The sequence below is a fragment of the Salmo salar genome, chromosome 21, assembly GCF_965601325.2.
Source record: "Salmo salar chromosome 21, fSalSal1, whole genome shotgun sequence".
Taxonomy (NCBI): Eukaryota; Metazoa; Chordata; class Actinopteri; order Salmoniformes; family Salmonidae; genus Salmo; species Salmo salar.
This window is the reverse complement of record NC_138311.1, coordinates 52,804,534-52,823,798: the sequence shown is the minus strand read 5'-3', so window position 1 is coordinate 52,823,798 and position 19,265 is coordinate 52,804,534.

The following is a 19,265-nucleotide window of genomic DNA, read 5'->3' as shown; positions in this document are numbered from 1 at the left end:
GATTGACATGCATATAATTAATATTAGCTCTCCCTGTACATCCTGTGCTGCCCTGTTCTGAGCCAATTGCAATTTTCCTAAGTCCTTTTTTGTGGCACCTGACCACATGACTGAACAGTAGTCCTGGTGTGACAAAACTAGGGCCTGTAGGACCTGCCTTGTTGATAGTGCTGTTAAGAAGGTAGAGTAGCGCTTTATTATGGACAGACTTCTCCCCATGTTAGCTACTGTTGTATGAATATGTTTTATCCATGACAGTTTACAATCTAGTGTTACTCCAAGCAGTTTAGTCGTCTCAAATTGCTCAATTTCCACATAATTTATTACAAGATATAGTTGAGGTTTAGGGTGGTACCAGGTTACAAGCAGAGAGAGAGAGAGAGAGAGAGAGAGAGAGAGAGAAGAGAGAACCCTTCCCGAGTCCTTCTTTTCTAAGACATTAAAAGATCTGTCTTTCCAACAATTAAAAATAATTATACATTTTAAATATATATTTTGTAGTAATGTGTGATAATAATATGTATGATATATATAAAGGTTTAGTTAAAAAACACAGATATTGTTTAATTGTAACGGCTGTCTTCTGTGGAAATGGACCAAGGCGCAGCAAGTATGTGAATACTCATCTTTAATAAAAATAAAGGAATAGAGCATCCACTTAACAATACAAACAAAATATAAGACAGGAACAGTTTTGCAGGCACACAACACGCAGTGCAAAAACAACTACCCACAAAACCAAGTGACAAACATACTCCAACATATATGACTCCCAATCAGGAACAACGATCCCCAGCTGTTCCTGATCAGGAGTCACAAGACCAACACAGAACAATCACACACACAAGACTGCCACGTCCTGACCCCAAAACTACAACAACAGCTCCATCTGCTGGTCAGGACGTGACAGTACCCCCCCTCAAGGTGCAGACCCCGGAATGCACCTAACAACGAAAAAACACCAACAAACAAAATCCCCAACAAAACCCATAAACAATAACCCCTAAACAATAAGGGAGGGAAGGGAGGGTGGCTGCCGTCAACGATGGCACTGTGCTACACCCTCCCTCCCCAACCCACCTATCCTGGAGGTGGCTCCGGTGCAGGACGTGGACCCTGCTCCACCCTCGGCGTCGCCCACTTCGGTGGAGCCGATAGCTGCGCCAGGCAGACGGACCCCTCGAGCCGGGCCGGAGGACAGGAGGGCCCCTCGGGCTGGGCCGGGGGGCAGGAGGGCCCCTCGGGCTGGGCCGGGGGGCAGGAGGGCCCCTCGGGCTGGGCCGGGGGGCAGGAGGGCCCCTCGGGCTGGGCCGGGGGGCAGGAGGGCCACTCGGGCTGGGCCGGAAGGCATGCGGGCCACTCGGGCTGGGCCGGAAGGCATGCGGGCCACTCGGGCTGGGCCGGAAGGCATGCGGGCCACTCGGGCTGGGCCGGAAGGCATGCGGGCCACTCGGGCTGGGCCGGAAGGCATGCGGGCCACTCGGGCTGGGCCGGAAGGCATGCGGACCACTCGGGCTGGACCGGAGGGCAGGAGGACCACTCGGGCTGGACCGGAGGGCAGGAGGACCACTCGGGCTGGACCGGAGGGCAGGAGGACCACTCGGGCTGATCCTGACAGGCCGGGCACCCTGGCAGATCAGGGCAGGCGGGCACCTCTGGCAGAACCGGGCAGTCCGGCCACTCCGGCAGAACAGGGCAGTCCGGCCACTCCGGCAGAACAGGGCAGTCCGGCCACTCCGGCAGAACAGGGCAGTCCGGCCACTCCGGCAGAACAGGGCAGTCCGGCCACTCCGGCAGAACAGGGCAGTCCGGCCACTCCGGCAGAACAGGGCAGTCCGGCCACTCCGGCAGAACAGGGCAGTCCGGCCACTCCGGCAGAACAGGGCAGTCCGGCCACTCCGGCAGAACAGGGCAGTCCGGCCACTCCGGCAGAACAGGGCAGTCCGGCCACTCTGGCAGAACAGGGCAGTCCGGCCACTCTGGCAGAACAGGGCAGTCCGGCCACTCTGGCAGTTCAGCGCAGTCCGGCCACTCCGGCAGTTCAGCGCAGTCCGGCCACTCCGGCAGTTCAGCGCAGTCCGGCCACTCCGGCAGTTCAGCGCAGTCCGGCCACTCCGGCAGTTCAGCGCAGTCCGGCCACTCCGGCAGTTCAGCGCAGTCCGGCCACTCCGGCAGTTCAGCGCAGTCCGACCACTCCGGCAGTTCAGCGCAGTCTGACCACTCCGGCAGTTCAGCGCAGTCTGACCACTCCGGCAGTTCAGCGCAGTCTGACCTCTCTGGCGACTGTTGACTGGCGGGCAGCTCTGACGACTGTTGACTGGCGGGCAGCTCTGACGATGACTGTTGACTGGCGGGCAGCTCTGACGATGACTGTTGACTGGCGGGCAGCTCTGACGATGACTGTTGACTGGCGAGCAGCTCTGACGATGACTGTTGACTGGCGAGCAGCTCTGACGATGACTGTTGACTGGCGGGCAGCTCTGACGATGACTGTTGACTGGCGGGCAGATCTGATGATGACTGTTGACTGGCGGGCAGCTCTGATGATGACTGTTGACTGGCGGGCAGCTCTGATGATGACTGTTGACTGGCGGGCAGCTCTGATGAAGACTGTTGACTGGCGAGCAGCTCTGGTGATGGTTGACTGGCGAGGCTGGGTTGACACACTAGACTCCTGATGCGCGGGGCTGGTATAGGACGTGCCAGCCCGGAGACACGCACCTCCATGCTAGTGCGTCTGGCGGGAAACACCGGACCGAAAGGGCGCACTGGTGGTCTTGAGCGCAGGGTTGGCATCACCCCTTCCGGCTCGATGCTTACTTCGCCCTGGCACATGCGGGGCGCTGGTACTGGGCGAAGTGGGCTGTGCGTCCGTATAGGCGAGATGGTGCGCACCTCAGCGTAACATGACGCCCTCCACCTCGTACGCACCTCCCTGTAGTCACGGGTAGCTGGCTTACGGCTCTTCCCTGGCCTGGCCAAACTACCCGTGTGCCCCCCCCCAAAAAAATCTTGGGGCTGCCTCTCGGGTTCCCTTAGCTCCCTTAACTTGTCCGCCCAGAATTTTCTTTCGTCCTGCCAGGTCCATTCTTCCATTTTCTTCTCCTGTGGCTTCCTCCTCTTCTGCTGCTTGGTCCTTTGGTGGTGGGTAGTTCTGTAACGGCTGTCTTCTGTGGAAATGGACCAAGGCGCAGCAGGTATGTGAATACTCATCTTTAATAAAAATAAAGGAGTAGAGCATCCACTTAACAATACAAACAAAATATAAGACAGGAACAGTTTTGCAGGCACACAACACGCAGTGCAAAAACAACTACCCACAAAACCAAGTGACAAACATACTCCAACATATATGACTCCCAATCAGGAACAACGATCCCCAGCTGTTCCTGATCAGGAGTCACAAGACCAACACAGAACAATCACACACACAAGACTGCCACGTCCTGACCCCAAAACTACAACAACAGCTCCATCTGCTGGTCAGGACGTGACATTAATATAGTGCACTTTTAATAATAGTGATATGTTAAATGTTGGAAGTAAAATTTTTGAAGAAATAAAGGGTTTTGAAATGTAATTTACCTTTAATGAAATATCTCTGTCTGTGTGTGTGCGTGAGCATACGGGTGTGTGTGTGTTGCAGGGCGTTAGGTTACAAGCAGAGAAACTTGATGAATGTGTGTCTCTGTATGTGTGCTTGTACCAGCATTTGTTAAACCTGTCGAACCTCTGACCTTCCAAAATACTTCTCGGCATATCCATATGAAGGGTCAACAAATGTTTACAAGCCTTACACCTCAGGAGACCACATAACAAATGTTTGAAAACAGTTATGTGTTGTCGTGGGGGTGGCTGTCTCAGTCAATCACACCATCCTCTTTTTGAAAGGGTAATTGTACTCTTTAAGATGGACCCTTTACTTATGACTTAAACAGATCCCTTTTACCCCCCATTTATAACCTATTACTGCAGAGGGCTAAATCAGGAGCACACAGAGTGTTTCTTGGTAGTCTTAAGCATTACTGTGAAACAAAAGTGTACACCTCACACACATAGTTATGGACTGGTGGGGGGGTCCCGAGGCACAAAGGGGGGAATAGTAGCCCAGACCCATGATGAGCCTCATCGAGGCCGGTGGGGGGGGGGTCAAGACTACGGACAACACCGTACGAGGCCGCCAGAGCATACATCAAATCTAGTTGTAAACTCTCCTATGAGAACAGTGAGGAGCAGACAGGCCCCTAGACGGGGATTATCTTAGAAGACATCTAAGATAGTACTGAGGTGTACCACACTGGTCGTAAAGGAAGTCCAGTGGACTTGTCCACCTCCAAAACAAATAGCAACAATAATCATTCTTTGCCATGCGTAGGTTCAACTACAATACAACTAGTAAAATGCTCCAATCATGTGTTCCGGTAGATAATATTTCAGAATAAATCGGTAGGATAACTGGTCCCCTTGAGTACCAGTACCAATACTAGCAACAGTCAGTCCAGCTACAATCAGTAAGAAGGTTAGAGACTTAACCAATCAAATTACCATTGACAACAGCGACATAGGAGTCACTCAGAGTGCAACACGTGGAGGGGAATCTCCAGTGCACTCTTCCAATGGTTAACACACATGTCACTAATAAATAGGACCCTCCATTCAGGAGTAAAATTATTAGAAGTCATGAACCATGATCACACCACGTATGACTGGTCCAATACTTAAAGAGTACTTCCGTCGTGAGGTTAGCTCCTCCGTGGATAACATAGCTATGAAATAGACTTCATACCTATCGCCACTACAATAGTGGAAGACAGTGACTTGTAGAAAAAACTACTACAGACTCCCTTGACACCAATTCTGACTGACCTCCAGGCATTGACCTGAAAATTACCTAACTACGTCAGACTCATTCTGAACAAGTTGTAATCTGCCCGGATACTTGGTTTTCTTCCCTTGACATGCGCGCTTGTGTAAGCATAAGCGCACATGCACAACGGAACATCCAATTAGGATTTATGCTAGGACCACTTAAGGGCCCAAGCAATATACCAGCCTTAGTAAAGTTGAACATTTACTTCTAGGCCTTTGACTCTACAGCACTCACCAGTTTTCTTCCCAGAAGTCCGAAGGTCATACCTGTAGACTGCCCAAAACTGGTGCATTACAGCTGTAGACTTATCATATAGTTATCAACTTAGGATAGCGCCTAAGCAACACACCAAGTAGGAAAAACCCTAGATATGGCATTAGAGACAATGCCATGATAATCATTTTGCCAGAACATTGGACGTATATAGAATACAGTCCAATTAGATTATTTTTTTGTGTGAACTATATTTTGTATATTTTTGTTTTGTTTATGCTTTCATTCCTTTTCGGTTCAGTTCCTTTGACACTTAGGAAGTGATAGAGCCATAAACAAAGTCCCCATACAACCATCACTTAGTGCCACAACGCCGCTCATTGGGGAATGAATGTAATTATATATATTTCATGAGTGTGTGTGCGTTGTTAACATCTGCCTAAGTTACTGCCCAGATCTTCCAGTCTGGACGACGGGTCCGGAACGGCGACCCCAAATCCGGACACCCACAGCCTATCCTAGTGGCGGCATGCCCGCTGTCAGAGAGACTACCAAGGTAAACCACCAGAGGGGGGGACCGCAACGGCGATCACCAACCAGGACATCCCCCTGGCCCTTCCTGGGGTACTTTACAGCTTCCAGGGAACCTACCAAGGTAAACCACCAGAGGGGGGGGACCGCAACGGCGATCACCAACCGGACATCAACTGCCCATCCTTGTGGTGGACGGCTCCACTTTCAGAGAGCCTACCAAGTTCAACCACCAGAGAGGACTGCAACGATGATCTACCAATGGGACATCACGTGGTCATGATTTTATGTTGATTTGTAACTTGCAGGATAAACAAGATCCAAACCACCAGGGGGGGTATGTCATGACGTTGGCCTCTTTTGGTACAGGGAGGACAGTTGACTCCCCTCCAATCCACCCTGTGTGTAAAGGGTTGTAAAAACTCTAAAATTCCAGGAGAGTCTCTGGCCACATGGCCCATAGAGAGACACAGGAAATTCTTCCAACTCATAGAATTGGAGAGCCAAGCGACATTTTGTGTTCTGGAGAAGGTATGGAAGATTGGTGAAGAATCCAGCTACGAACTGATCCGCTTGGTACAATTTTGTGATACTCAGAAGAGACAATATAGCCATATTACCATAAAACTGTTTATATAATAGCATCATAATGGTTGTATAGAATGTATTAATAAGGATAAAGCTTTTGTAAGACATTGAGATGCTATGTACTGATGTAATGTGATATAATTGTATTTCTGTAACCAAATCTAACTCAGTCATAGGCAGGCCCCCAGGGACCCATACAGGACCAGGCGTCATTTGACAAGCCTGTTCGATGGGCACTATAAAACACCCCCTGATTTACATTTCTTCAGACCAGGCCTACACTCTATGGCCAGAGGTTTGACCATCCAAGTACTCTACTGAAAGTGAACTATACCACGTGGTTAACTTTTAGACTATCGAGACCGACAGAATAAGAACAAGTCTTTGATATTAATTATTAGTCTGCAGCTAAGTAAATTATATCATCGAACGCGAAGACCAACGAAACAACCATTCTATGACGACATTAATGAATGTCGCTCTGAAAGATCCATTCAAACCGAGAGAGAGAGAGAGAGAGAGAGAACGCGGACAAAACTCCCCAACAGAACAGAACTCTCGAACAAGGATCACGACGACACACTGAGCGTAAATATATATTGATTGCAATTGTTCCCGAATGAGTGAGCCTTCAATTGTCAATTGTTAATATTAATGAACTCCGTGCAACTTCTCAGCTGACCGTTTATGACCCATTGTTCAACAGGCCGACATGCCTGTTTAGCCCACAAGGGCACATTCCTCTACCAATCCTTTGTGACGATAATTACTGTTTGTATGTTTTTCTGTTAATTACTTAGTGTAGTAAATAAATGATTTTAAGACAATTGACGTATGGATGATTTTAGTAAAGACTGGGTTCGTGCAGATACAACAATTTACGACGTTTGGAATGAGACTGGACTAGAGGTAAAATACACCATTTAAACCAGAACATAATCGGCCTATACTATAATAGAATATAATATTATAGTACAGGAAAGTTATATTAGGAAAATTATAGCTTTGTAATCTGAATATTCTTCTTGGTGCCCCGATCTCCTAGTTAATTACAATTAAACGATTAATCAGTTTAATCACGTGATAATAATTACAGGGAGCTAATTGATAAACATATCTTAAGTTTAATGGTACCCCAAAGACACGACACGGGACAGGTACAGGATGGCAACAACAACTGCCCGAGTTACACCAGGAATGCACAATCCCTCCATCAGTGCTCAGACTGTCCGCAATAGGCTGAGAGAGGTTGAACTGCGGGCTTGTTGGCCTGTTGTAAGGCAGGTCCTCACCAGACATCACTGGCAACAACGTCGCTTATGGGCACAAACCCACCGTCGCTGGACCAGACAGGACTGGCAAAAAGTGCTCTTCACTGATGAGTTGTGGTTTTGTCTCACCAGGGGCGATGGTCGGATTTGCATTTATCATCGAAGGAATGAGCATTACACCGAGGCCTGTACTCTGGAGCAGGATCGATTTGGAGGTGGAGGGTCCATCATGGTCTGCGGCGGTGTGTGACAGCATCATTGGACTGAGCTTGTTGTCAATGCAGGCAATCTCAACGCTGTGCGTTACAGGGAAGACATCCTCCTCCTTCATGTGGTACTCTTCCTGCAGTCTCATCCTGACATGACCCTCCAGCATGACAATGCCATCAGCCATACTGCTCATTCTGTGCGTGATTTCCTGCAAGACAGGAATGTCAGTGTTCTGCCATGGCCAGCGAAGAGCCCGGATCTCAATCCCATTGAGCAAGTCTGGGATCTTTTGGATCGGAGGGTGAGGGCTAGGGCCATTCCCCCCAAAAAATTCTGGGATCTTGCAGGTGCCTTAGTGGAAGAGTACGGTAACATCTCACAGCAAAAACTGGCCAATCTGGTGCAGTCCATGAGGAGGAGATGCACTGCAGTACTTAATGCAGCTGGTGGCTACTTTTGATTTTGAACCCACCTTTGTTCAGGGACACATTATTCCATTTCTGTTAGTCACATGTCTGTGGAACTTGTTCAGTTTATGTCTCAGTTGTTGAATCTTGTTATGTTCATTCAACTATTTACACATGTTAAGTTTGCTGAAAATAAATGCAGTTGACAGTTGTAACGCCCTGGCCATAGAGAGGGGTTTTTTTGTTCTTTATTTTGGTTAGGCCAGGGTGTTACATTGGGTGGGCGTTCTATGTTCCGGTATTTCTTTGTTTTGGGCCGTGTGTGTGGCTCCCAATCAGGCACAGCTGAAGCTCGTTGGTGCTGATTGGGAGTCACACATAAGGAGCATGTTTTGCCTTTGGGTTTTGTGGGTAATTGTTTCTGTTTGAGTATTTTCCTAACAGGACTGTTTGCTGTCGTTTTTGTTCATTTTGTAGTGTTCTCTTGTTTATTTGAATTAAAATTCTAATGATGAACACATCCTCTGCTGCACCTTGGTTCCCTCTTCCAGACAGCCGTTACAGAATTACCCACCAACAACGGACCAAGCAGCAGAGGAAGGAGCAGCACAAGGAGAGGCACCAGGAGAAAAGCTATCTGGAGTCATGGACTTGGGAGGAAATCCTGGACGGGAAAGGACCATGGACTCAAGCTGGGGATTATCGCCGCCCACAGTGGGAGATCGAGGCGGCGAGAGTTGAGAGGCGCTGGTATGAGGAGAGGGAGCGCAACGGACACGGGAGGCAGCCCCACAATTTTTTTGGGGGGGGGCACACAGGGAGATTGGCGGAGTCAGGTGGTAGACCTAAGCCAACTCCCCGTGCTTACCGGAAGCAGCGTGGTACTGGTAAGACACCGTGTTATGCTGTGGAGCGCACGGTGTCCCCAGTGCGCGTTCAAAGCCCGGTGCGCTACATACCAGCCCCCCACAAGTGCCATGCGAGTGCAGGCATCGAGCCAGGGCGGATGGTGCCAGCTCAGCGCGTCTGGTCTCCAGTGCGCCTCCTCGGTCCAGGTTATCCTGCGCCAGCGTTGCGCACTGTGTCTCCAGAGCGCTGGGAGGGTCCAGTTCGCCCAATGCCTGCTCTCCGCCCGTGCCGGGCCAAAGTGGGCATTCAGCCTGGAGTGTGGGTAAAGAGTGTCCGTACCAGAACTCCAGTGCTCCCCCACAGCCCGGTTTATCCTGTGCCTCCTCCTCGGACCAGGCCTCCGGTGGGTCTCCCCATCCTGGTCCATCCTGTGCCACCTCCCAGGACCAGGCCTTCAGTGGGTCTCCCCATCCTGGTCCATCCTGTGCCACCTCCCAGGACCAGGCCTCCTGTGGGTCTCCCCATCCTGGTCCATCCTGTGCCACCTCCCAGGACCAGGCCTTCAGTGGGTCTCCCCATCCTGGTCCATCCTGTGCCACCTCCCAGGACCAGGCCTTCAGTGGGTCTCCCCATCCTGGTCCATCCTGTGCCACCTCCCAGGACTAGGCCTCCAGTGGGTCTCACCAGTCAACAGTCGCCAGAGCTGCCCGCCAGTCAACAGTCGTCAGAGCTGCCCGCCAGTCAACAGTCGTCAGAGCTGCCCGCCAGTCAACAGTCGTCAGAGCTCCCCGCCAGTCAACAGTCGCCAGAGTGGCCAGACTGCCCTGAACTGCCAGAGTGGCCAGACTGCCCTGAACTGCCAGAGTGGCCAGACTGCCCTGAACTGCCAGAGTGGCCAGACTGCCCTGAACTGCCAGAGTGGCCAGACTGCCCTGAACTGCCAGAGTGGCCAGACACGCCCGCCAGCCAGGCGCAGCCTTCGCCGCCCGCCAGCCGGGCGCAACCATTGCCGGGCGCAACCATCGCCGGCCGCCAGCCGGGCGCAACCAGGGTCGCCTGCCAGCCGGGCGCAACCATCGCCGCCCGCCAGCCGGGCGCAGTCAGCGTCGCCCACCAGACCTTCGGCGCGGCCAGGTGCGCCACCTAAGAGGGCGACGCCAAGGGTGGAGCAGAGGCCACGTCCTGCACCTGAGCCGCTGCCGTAAGAAGGCCCACCCGGACCCTCCCCTTCAGAGTCAGGTTTTGGCGGCCGGAGTCCGCACCTTTGGGGGGGGGGGGGGGTACTGTAACGCCCTGGCCATAGAGAGGTTTTTTTTTGTTCTTTATTTTGGTTAGGCCAGGGTGTTACATTGGGTGGGCGTTCTATGTTCCTTTTTCTATGTTTTGGTATTTCTTTGTTTTGGGCCGTGTGTGTGGCTCCCAATCAGGCACAGCTGAAGCTCGTTGGTGCTGATTGGGAGTCACACATAAGGAGCATGTTTTTCCTTTGGGTTTTGTGGGTAATTGTTTCTGTTTGAGTATTTTCCTAACAGGACTGTTTGCTGTCGTTTTTGTTCATTTTGTAGTGTTCTCTTGTTTATTTGAATTAAAATTCTAATGATGAACACATCCTCTGCTGCACCATGGTTCCCTCTTCCAGACAGCCGTTACAACAGTGAAAGGACATTTCTTTTTTGCTGAGTTTATCTTTACAGACGTTTGTCCTTAACAAGGCCTAGGAGGCCCTTGTAGCGTCCAAAAATCTCTCCAAATTGTCAAATGTTTTAAGCATCTTTATTTTCATGCATAAAACTTGTCAAAAAGTATTTTTATGACCAAATTTATATTCTTTAGTGTAGACACCACACTCTAGCTTTCATTTGTGTTATAATAGTGATTTACAAATGAAAAAGTCAATAGTTAATGGCTAAATAATGGAAAAGAATCGAATCAACAATTACATAATATTATAACACAAATGAAAGCTAGAGTGTGGTTTAAATAGCCAAGGGGTGAATGCAAAAAGTTGTATATGTATTAGGTAGTTAAGATCATGTGAAGAAAAAAACTCAATTCTGATCTTATACTCAGGCATACCTACCCCGGAAATTACTGTTTCATATACAAGATCCCTAAACAGCAGAGCCATAAGTTCACTACAACATGTCCCAACTCTTTCAAATGTTCAAACACATAACACAGTTAAACAAGGTCACTACACATCAATCACCAGGACAGCTTTATAGCAAACCCTGCACAGCTACACTATCAGGTTACATAAGCATGTACATAAATTGGCATAACCACATGACACATAAAATAGGTCATCAATCACTTTCGGACACATGCCATCTACTGTATTACCTCTTTTACACATTTACCACGTTTTATTTTACACACAGAGACTGATCATGTAGATCATATTCTTTGTTGTTTAATTAGTTAAAACCTGTATTTCCCCCTAGCAGGATTTTATTTAGCATGTTTCAGTGCAAAACAAAGTGTCACCATTTTGGGCCCTCACCAGTTTATGCTTAAATATGGGGAGTAGTAATGTGTTGTATTGGATTTGCCCCAGGACAAAAATTGAATTGATTTGCCATATTTTTTTGCACTACTACTTTAGTGTCTTGTTGCAAACAGGATGCATGTTTTGGAATATTTTTATTCCGTACAGGCTTCCTTCTTTTCACTCTGTAACTACAGTGTTGTTGATCCATCCTCAGTTTTCTCCTATCACAGCCATTAAACTCTGTAACAGTTTAAAAGACACCATTGGCCTCATGTTGAAATCCCTGAACGGTTTCCTTTCTCTCCAGCATCTGACCTATTCATTATAGACCTATTCATTGTCTTTGTAATGAATAGGTCTATTGATACACCATCCAAAGTGTAATAACTTCACCATGCTCAAAGGGATATTCAATGTCTTGTTTTTTTTTTTTACTCATTACCAATACGTGCCCTTCTTTGCGCGGCATTGGGAAACTTCCCTAGTCTTTGTGGTTGAATCTGTCTTTTAAATTCACTGTTCGACTGAGAGACCCTTACTTTTTTTGGTCCATGCAATTTATTATGCCACTTGAAGACTAGGCCCCTTTTTTCTCCACTTCCTGTCTGAATGACGTGCTCAAAGTAAACTGCCTGTTACTCAGGCCCTGAAGCCAGGATATGCATATAATTGGTACCATTGGAAAGAAAACACTTTGAAGTTTGTAGAAATGTTAAAATATGTAGGAGAATATAACACAATAGATATGGTAGGAGAAAATCCAAAGAAAAACCAACCAGAATTTATTTTGCGAGACCATGCTCTTCCAATGGCCAGTATAAGGGCATACTCAATTCCAGATCCCATGATGCAATTCCTATGGTTTGCACTGGGTGACAGCAGTCTCTGTTCAAGGTTTCAGGCTTGTAACTTGAAAAACTAGTAAGAAATACGTTTTAGTACAGGGACACAGTCTTAGAAGACAAGACGCACCTGCTAAAATCGGTTTCCTATTGAACATACTTCTTTCTGTAAAAAATCTTATAGTTTGATTACATTTTAGGGTATCTGAGGAATAAATAGAAATGTATTTTGACTTGTTGAAACAAAGTTTAGGGGTAGATGTTTCGATTCCTTTCTTTGCATGAACGAGTGGATTACTGAAATCGATGGCGCCAACTAAACAACTTTTTGGGATATAAAGAAGGATTTTATCTAACAAAACAACACTACATGTTGTAGCTGGGACCCTTTGGATCACAAATCAGAGAAAGATTTTCAAAAAGTGAATAGTTATTTGCTATTTGTGAATTTATGAAACCTGTGCCGGTGGAAAAATATTTTGATGTGGCGCGTCGTCCTCAAACAATCGCATGGCATGCTTTCGCTGTAATAGCTACTGTAAATTGGACAGTGCAGTTAGATTAACAATAATCTAAGCTTTCAACTGATATAAGACATATGTATGTACCTAAATGTTTAATATCCATAATTTTAATGATAATTCATTTGAATGCGCGTCCTCCAGGACGCCTAGGCTAAATTAAGGAAATGTTTACTCCTGAACTTATTTAGGCTTGCAAAAACAAAGGGGTTGAATACTTATTAACTCAAGACATTTCAGCATTTAATTTTTAATTTTAACATTTTGAAAAACATTATTCCACTTTCACATTATGGAGTATTGTGTGTAAGTCAGTGAAAAAACATCTCAATTTAATCCATTGTTTATTCAGGCTGTAACACAACAAAATGTGGAACAAGTAAAGGGCTGTACATTATTTCTGAAGGCATTTGCCAAGTCATCAACAGCTACATTATTTATTTCAATTCAATCCAGGGTTCAACTAAAAATAGACAATATATAAGTTTAGCGATTTAAGCGTTGGTTGATTCCAAATGTAATCTTCAAGTTAATCATGAATATGTTGAATTCACTTCTCCATTTCAACCAAAAATGTAAGAATAGGACTAAATCAAATCAGACTTTATTTAAAATGCATTTAAGATTAGATTAAGGTATATTATTAAAGTAAGATTTCTGGGGGGGTTGAGATGTAGACCAACATATCAATTATTCATTTGTAGACAAACTGGACATTGAATTGTGTTTGGTTTTCAACTCAACCAACTATCAACATTTGAAGGAGATGTACTATGTCTTCATATTGGATAGTTCCATTTGTTCCGCTGACTTAGTCTGTCTACAAATGTATTTGATTTAGTCCTACACTTTAATGTTGGTTCTTGGTTGAAATGGAGACATGTATCCAACATATCAATTACTAATGTGGAGCAATATACAGGGATTACCAGTATCAGATCAATGAGCAGGGGTACGAGGAATTTGAGGTAGAAATCTACATGAAGGCAGGGTAAAGTGACTAGGCATCAGGATAGATAATAATAAGGTATTAGAGGTAGATATGTACATGAAGGCAGGGTAAAGTGACTAGGCATCAGGATAGATAATAATAAGGTATTAGAGGTAGATATGTATATGAAGGCAGGGTAAAGTGACTAGGTATCAGGATAGATAATAATAAGGTATTAGAGGTAGATATGTACATGAAGGCAGGGTAAAGTGACTAGGCATCAGGATAGATAATAATAAGGTATTAGAGGTAGATATCTACATGAAGGCAGGGTAAAGTGACTAGGTATCAGGATAGATAATAATAAGGTATTAGAGGTAGATATGTACATGAAGGCAGGGTAAAGTGACTAGGCATCAGGATAGATAATAATAAGGTATTAGAGGTAGATATCTACATGAAGGCAGGGTAAAGTGACTAGGCATCAGGATATATAATAATAAGGTATTAGAGGTAGATATGTACATGAAGGCAGGGTAAAGTGACTAGGTATCAGGATAGATAATAATAAGGTATTAGAGGTAGATATGTATATGAAGGCAGGGTAAAGTGACTAGGCATCAGGATAGATAATAATAAGGTATTAGAGGTAGAGATGCACATGAAGGCAGGGTAAAGTGACTAGGCATCAGGATAGATAATAATAAGGTATTAGAGGTAGATATGTACATGAAGGCAGGGTAAAGTGACTAGGCATCAGGATAGATAAGAGTAAAATAAAGAATAGAGTAGCAGCAGCAAATGAGTGTAAAGGTTTTGTGTGTGTAAAGTGTATGTTTATGTTGTTTCGGTTTGAGTGTGCGTATTTAGTGAATGTGTGTGGGATTGACAATGTAGTGTGTGTGAGTGACTGTGTAGGGTCAGTGCAAGAGAGTCATTGCTCCGGTACCATTTGCCAGACGGTAGCAGAGTGAACAGTCTATGACACGGTTGGCTGGAGTTTTTGGCAATTTCTCTGGTCTTCCTCTGACACCGCCTGATATAGAGGTCCTGGATGGCAGGGAGTTCGGCCTCAGTGATGTACTGGTCTGTCCGCCAGCACACTCTGTAGCACTTTGCGGTCAAGGGCAATGCATTTGCCATACCAAGCGGTGATGAAGTCAGTCAAGATGCTCTCGAAGGTGCAGCTGTAGAATGTTTTGAGGATCTGAGGGCCCATACCAAATCTTTTCAGCCTCCTTCGGTGATCAGGCCAACCACCACTGTCATCAGCAATCTTGATGATAGTGTTGGATTCATGCGTGGCCACGTAGTCGTGGGTAAACGGGGAGTACAGGAGGGGACTAAGCACACACCCCTGAGGGTGTTGAGGGTTAGCGTAGGAGAGATGTTGTTGCCTACCCTCACCACCTGGAAGCCGGCCCATCAGGAAGTTCAGGATCCAGTTGCGGAGAGAGAGGTTCAGTCCCAGGGTTCGTTGCTTGGTGATGAGCTTGGAGTGGACTATCGTGTTGAAGGCTGAGCTGTAGTCTATGAACAGCATTTTCCATTTTTTTCTTGTCCAGGTGGGAGCGGGCAGTGTGAAGTGCATTTCAGATTGCATCATCTGTGGATCTGTTGGGGTGGTATGTGAATTGGAGTGGGTCTAGGATTGTCTGGGATGATGATGTTGATGTGTGTCATGACCACCCTTTCAAAGCACTTCATCATTACAGATGTGAGTGCTACAGGACGATAGTCATTTAGGCAGGTTAACATGGAGCTCTTGGGAACAGGGACAGTGGTGGTCAGCTTGAAACATATTGGGATTACAGACTGGGACAAGAAGAGATTGAAAATGTCTGTGAAGACACTTGCAAACTGGTTTGAGCATGTTTTGAGAACGCACCTTGGTATTTCCATCTGGCCCGGCGGCCTTGTGATTGTAAACTGTTTAAATGTTTTGCTCACATCGGCCATGGAGAGCGAGATCACACAGTCATCTGGAAAAACAGGCTTTCACGCAAGGCACAGTGTTCTATTTCTAGAAGCAGAAAGGCATTTAGGAGTTCTACATTATGGTAAAATAAACATATGAGGCTACATTCTGCTATGCAAAACAAATGTATTGGTCACACAAACATGGTTAGTAGATGTTAATGTGAGTGTAGCGAAATGCTTGTGCTTCTAGTTCTGACAGTGCAGTAATATCTAACAATTCCCTAACTACCTAATACACACAAATGTAAAGGGATGAATAAGAATATGTACATATAAATATATGGATAAGCGATGGCCGTGTGGCTGAGGCAAGATGCAGTAGATGTTATAGAACAGTATATACATATGAGGTGTGTAATGTAGGAAATGTAGACATTATTAAAGTGGTGTTATTTAAAGTGACTAGTGATACATTTTTTCATATATTTTTGGGTGACAGGTCATGAGATCCTCGGACGCGGAACTGTATTTATATAAAACAAGGCCTTTTGCTCCTTGATCAGGATTCTCTGTGTGTGTAAACCCACAGACCTTGACACCTCCCCTCCTGGAGCCTGGACACACCCACACTTAGACATATGTCCCAAGAAAGAGCTGTCATTCATTAAAGAAAAGTGTATTTACCTTCTTGAAAAACTTAAATTTTTTCTTTCTAAAATGTTAATACATAAATGTCTACATATTACTATATTTATATTAAAAAGTGCACTATGCATTATGAAACTATACCTTATTTTTATACTAAACATTTATATAAATCAAACATATTTTTTATCATACTACACTTTAATATCCATTAAATGTTTACATGTATAATTATTTTATTGTAGGAAATACTGTTTTTAAATGCATTTGTCTTAGAAAAAAATGTTTCAGTTAAGTTTCTCTGCTTGTAACCTAACGCCCTCCCATGCTCACACCGCCACAGACACACAGACACATAGACAGAGATATTTCATTAAAGGTAAATTACATTTTAAAACCCTTTATTTTTTCAACAATATTACTACCAACATTTAAACATATTACTATTATAAAAACTTTCCTATGAAATATTAAAATATACCTCTGTTTTTTACTAAACCATATATATATCTCATACGTGTTATTATCACACATTACTACATAATATATATTTAAAATGTATAAATACTTTTAATTGCTGGAAAGACAGATGTTTTAATGTCTTAGAAAAGAAGGACTCGGGAAGGGTTCTCTCTGCTTGTAACCCCACAGCTTGTAACTGTTACGGCTGTCGTAGAGAGGGGACCAAAGCGCAGCGTGTTGAGTGTTCATGATGAAATGTATTATAACTCAAAAACACTAAAGACAAAATAACAAAGAGAAAAAAGGACAGCGCACAGTTCTATCAGGTACATAGACTAAACAGAAATACAAAACCGAAAATAACTACCCACAAAACACAGGTGGGAAAAGGCTGCCTAAGTATGGTTCCGAATCAGAGACAACGATAGACAGCTGCCTCTGATTGGAAACCATACCTGGCCAAAACATAGACATAAAATACAGAGAATGCCCACCCCATATCCCACCCCGACCTAACTAAACAGAGAAAAACGTCTCTCTCAGGTCAGGGCGTGAGAGTAACCTGTCACCACCCATGCAACTAGGCCTCACACATACGCCAAGGGGGAGAGAGACAGAGACAGGGATTTCATTCATTGAAGGTGAATCACAATATACCTAGAATTGGTCTAGGAGACATGTTTTCTGTACTTTCTCTCTCTTGAGGTTTCTTGTCGCTCGTAGTGTAACAGCTCTTACATATACTCAGCATAACTACCCCGAAAATTACTGTTTCATATACAAGATCCCTTGTACATGAAGGCAGGGTAAAGTGACTAGGCATCAGGATAGATAATAATAATAAGGTATTTGAGGTAGATACAGTTGAAGTCAGAAGTTTACATAAACCTTAGCCAAATACATTTAAACTCAGTTTTTCACAATGAGGTAGATATGTACATGAAGGCATGTAAGAATATACTCAAAAAGAGAACAATTATACAAACCTAGAAACAGGGGCAATAACCAATAGTCCGAGTACAATAATCAGAGAAAGAAAAATAACACTGATATAAATAGGAGAGAATAAGGTGTGGTCAAAGTCATTTAGGGCTTGAACAGACCGCTAAGTAACTAAAACTATTTTTACCATGACCTGTTCTAATTTTTGGTACTGTTAGAAGCAAATGAGAATGGGACCGTAATTTATATTTATTTATTTATTTATTTACCGACCTGACTAAAAAAAAGAACAGAGATAAAATGGCATTTTACCCAATATGGCCTTATAAATCAGTGAATACCAGTGTTTAAGCCTACGCAAGGTCAATGACGACCAGCCAATAGCGCTGTAGAGATCACAATGATGACGTTTCTGATTTGTAATGAACCTGACGGCTGCATGATACACTGAATCAAGTGCTCTCAGGGTAGTGGTTGAGGCCTGCATATATATAACATCACTAAAATCTAAAACCGCCAGTGATGTACATCGTACCAGCTCCTTCCTGGCCTCCAAAGAATAACTAGCCTTATGCCGATAATAAAACCTATTCTCAGCTTGAGCTTCCTTATCAAGTTCTCTACATGCACAGTGAAGCTCAGCTTATCATCAACCCACACACCCAAATATTTGTACACTTTAACTTGCTCTATAGTATGTCCAGCCAATGTAGCAATGTAGCAATTTACTGATTAGTAACATGCCTGCCATTTGAAAATACCATGCATTTTCTTTTCAGATGATGATGTTGTTATTGTTTGCTGTGGCAGTCATCAGGTTACCCCTAAAGCAATGTATGATCTTGACGTCGCAGTTTACGGATGTCGTGCCAGGCCAAGTTGATGAGATGATACTGGGCAGCAATGCCATCAAGAAGCTGATAAAGCTACTGAAAGAATCCGAGACTCATGTCTATGCCCGATAGCAATCAAAGTGATGAACACTGTCCGTTTATATTACATCTTTCTGAATTGGAAAGAAGTGGAGGCCAAACTGTGCCAGACAGGGTAGGTATGGTCAAGCTCAAGTAAAGGGTGACATTACCGCCACAGAGTGAACATCATGTTTGGGACAAGTTACCTGTGTCTGCAGTCATATCAGTAGGTAGTACAGTGATTGTTGAACCCACTGAATCCAAGACCAGACCAAAACACATACTGATAGGGAGATGTTGTGTCTTTGGCTATGCCGGATTAAGTGATATGACATGCTATTCTACAAAATCCTTTCTCTGTAATTAATATCACCTGATTCGCTAATCATGTAAATGTAATTAACTAGAAAGTCGGGACACCACGGAAGAGTGTTTATAGAGCTGTTATCTTCCGAATAAACTCTTAAAGACTTTAATATTTTACATCGATAGCCGTCAATATTAATCCTCATTTTATTTTCAGTCTCACAATGAAAGTTGTAAATTATTGGTTATTTTCACGAACCCTGGCTAATAAGTTGAATCAGCAAAACAAAATTGGGTTTAATTATTTATTTACTAAATACCTAACTAATCACACAGAATTACATATACACAG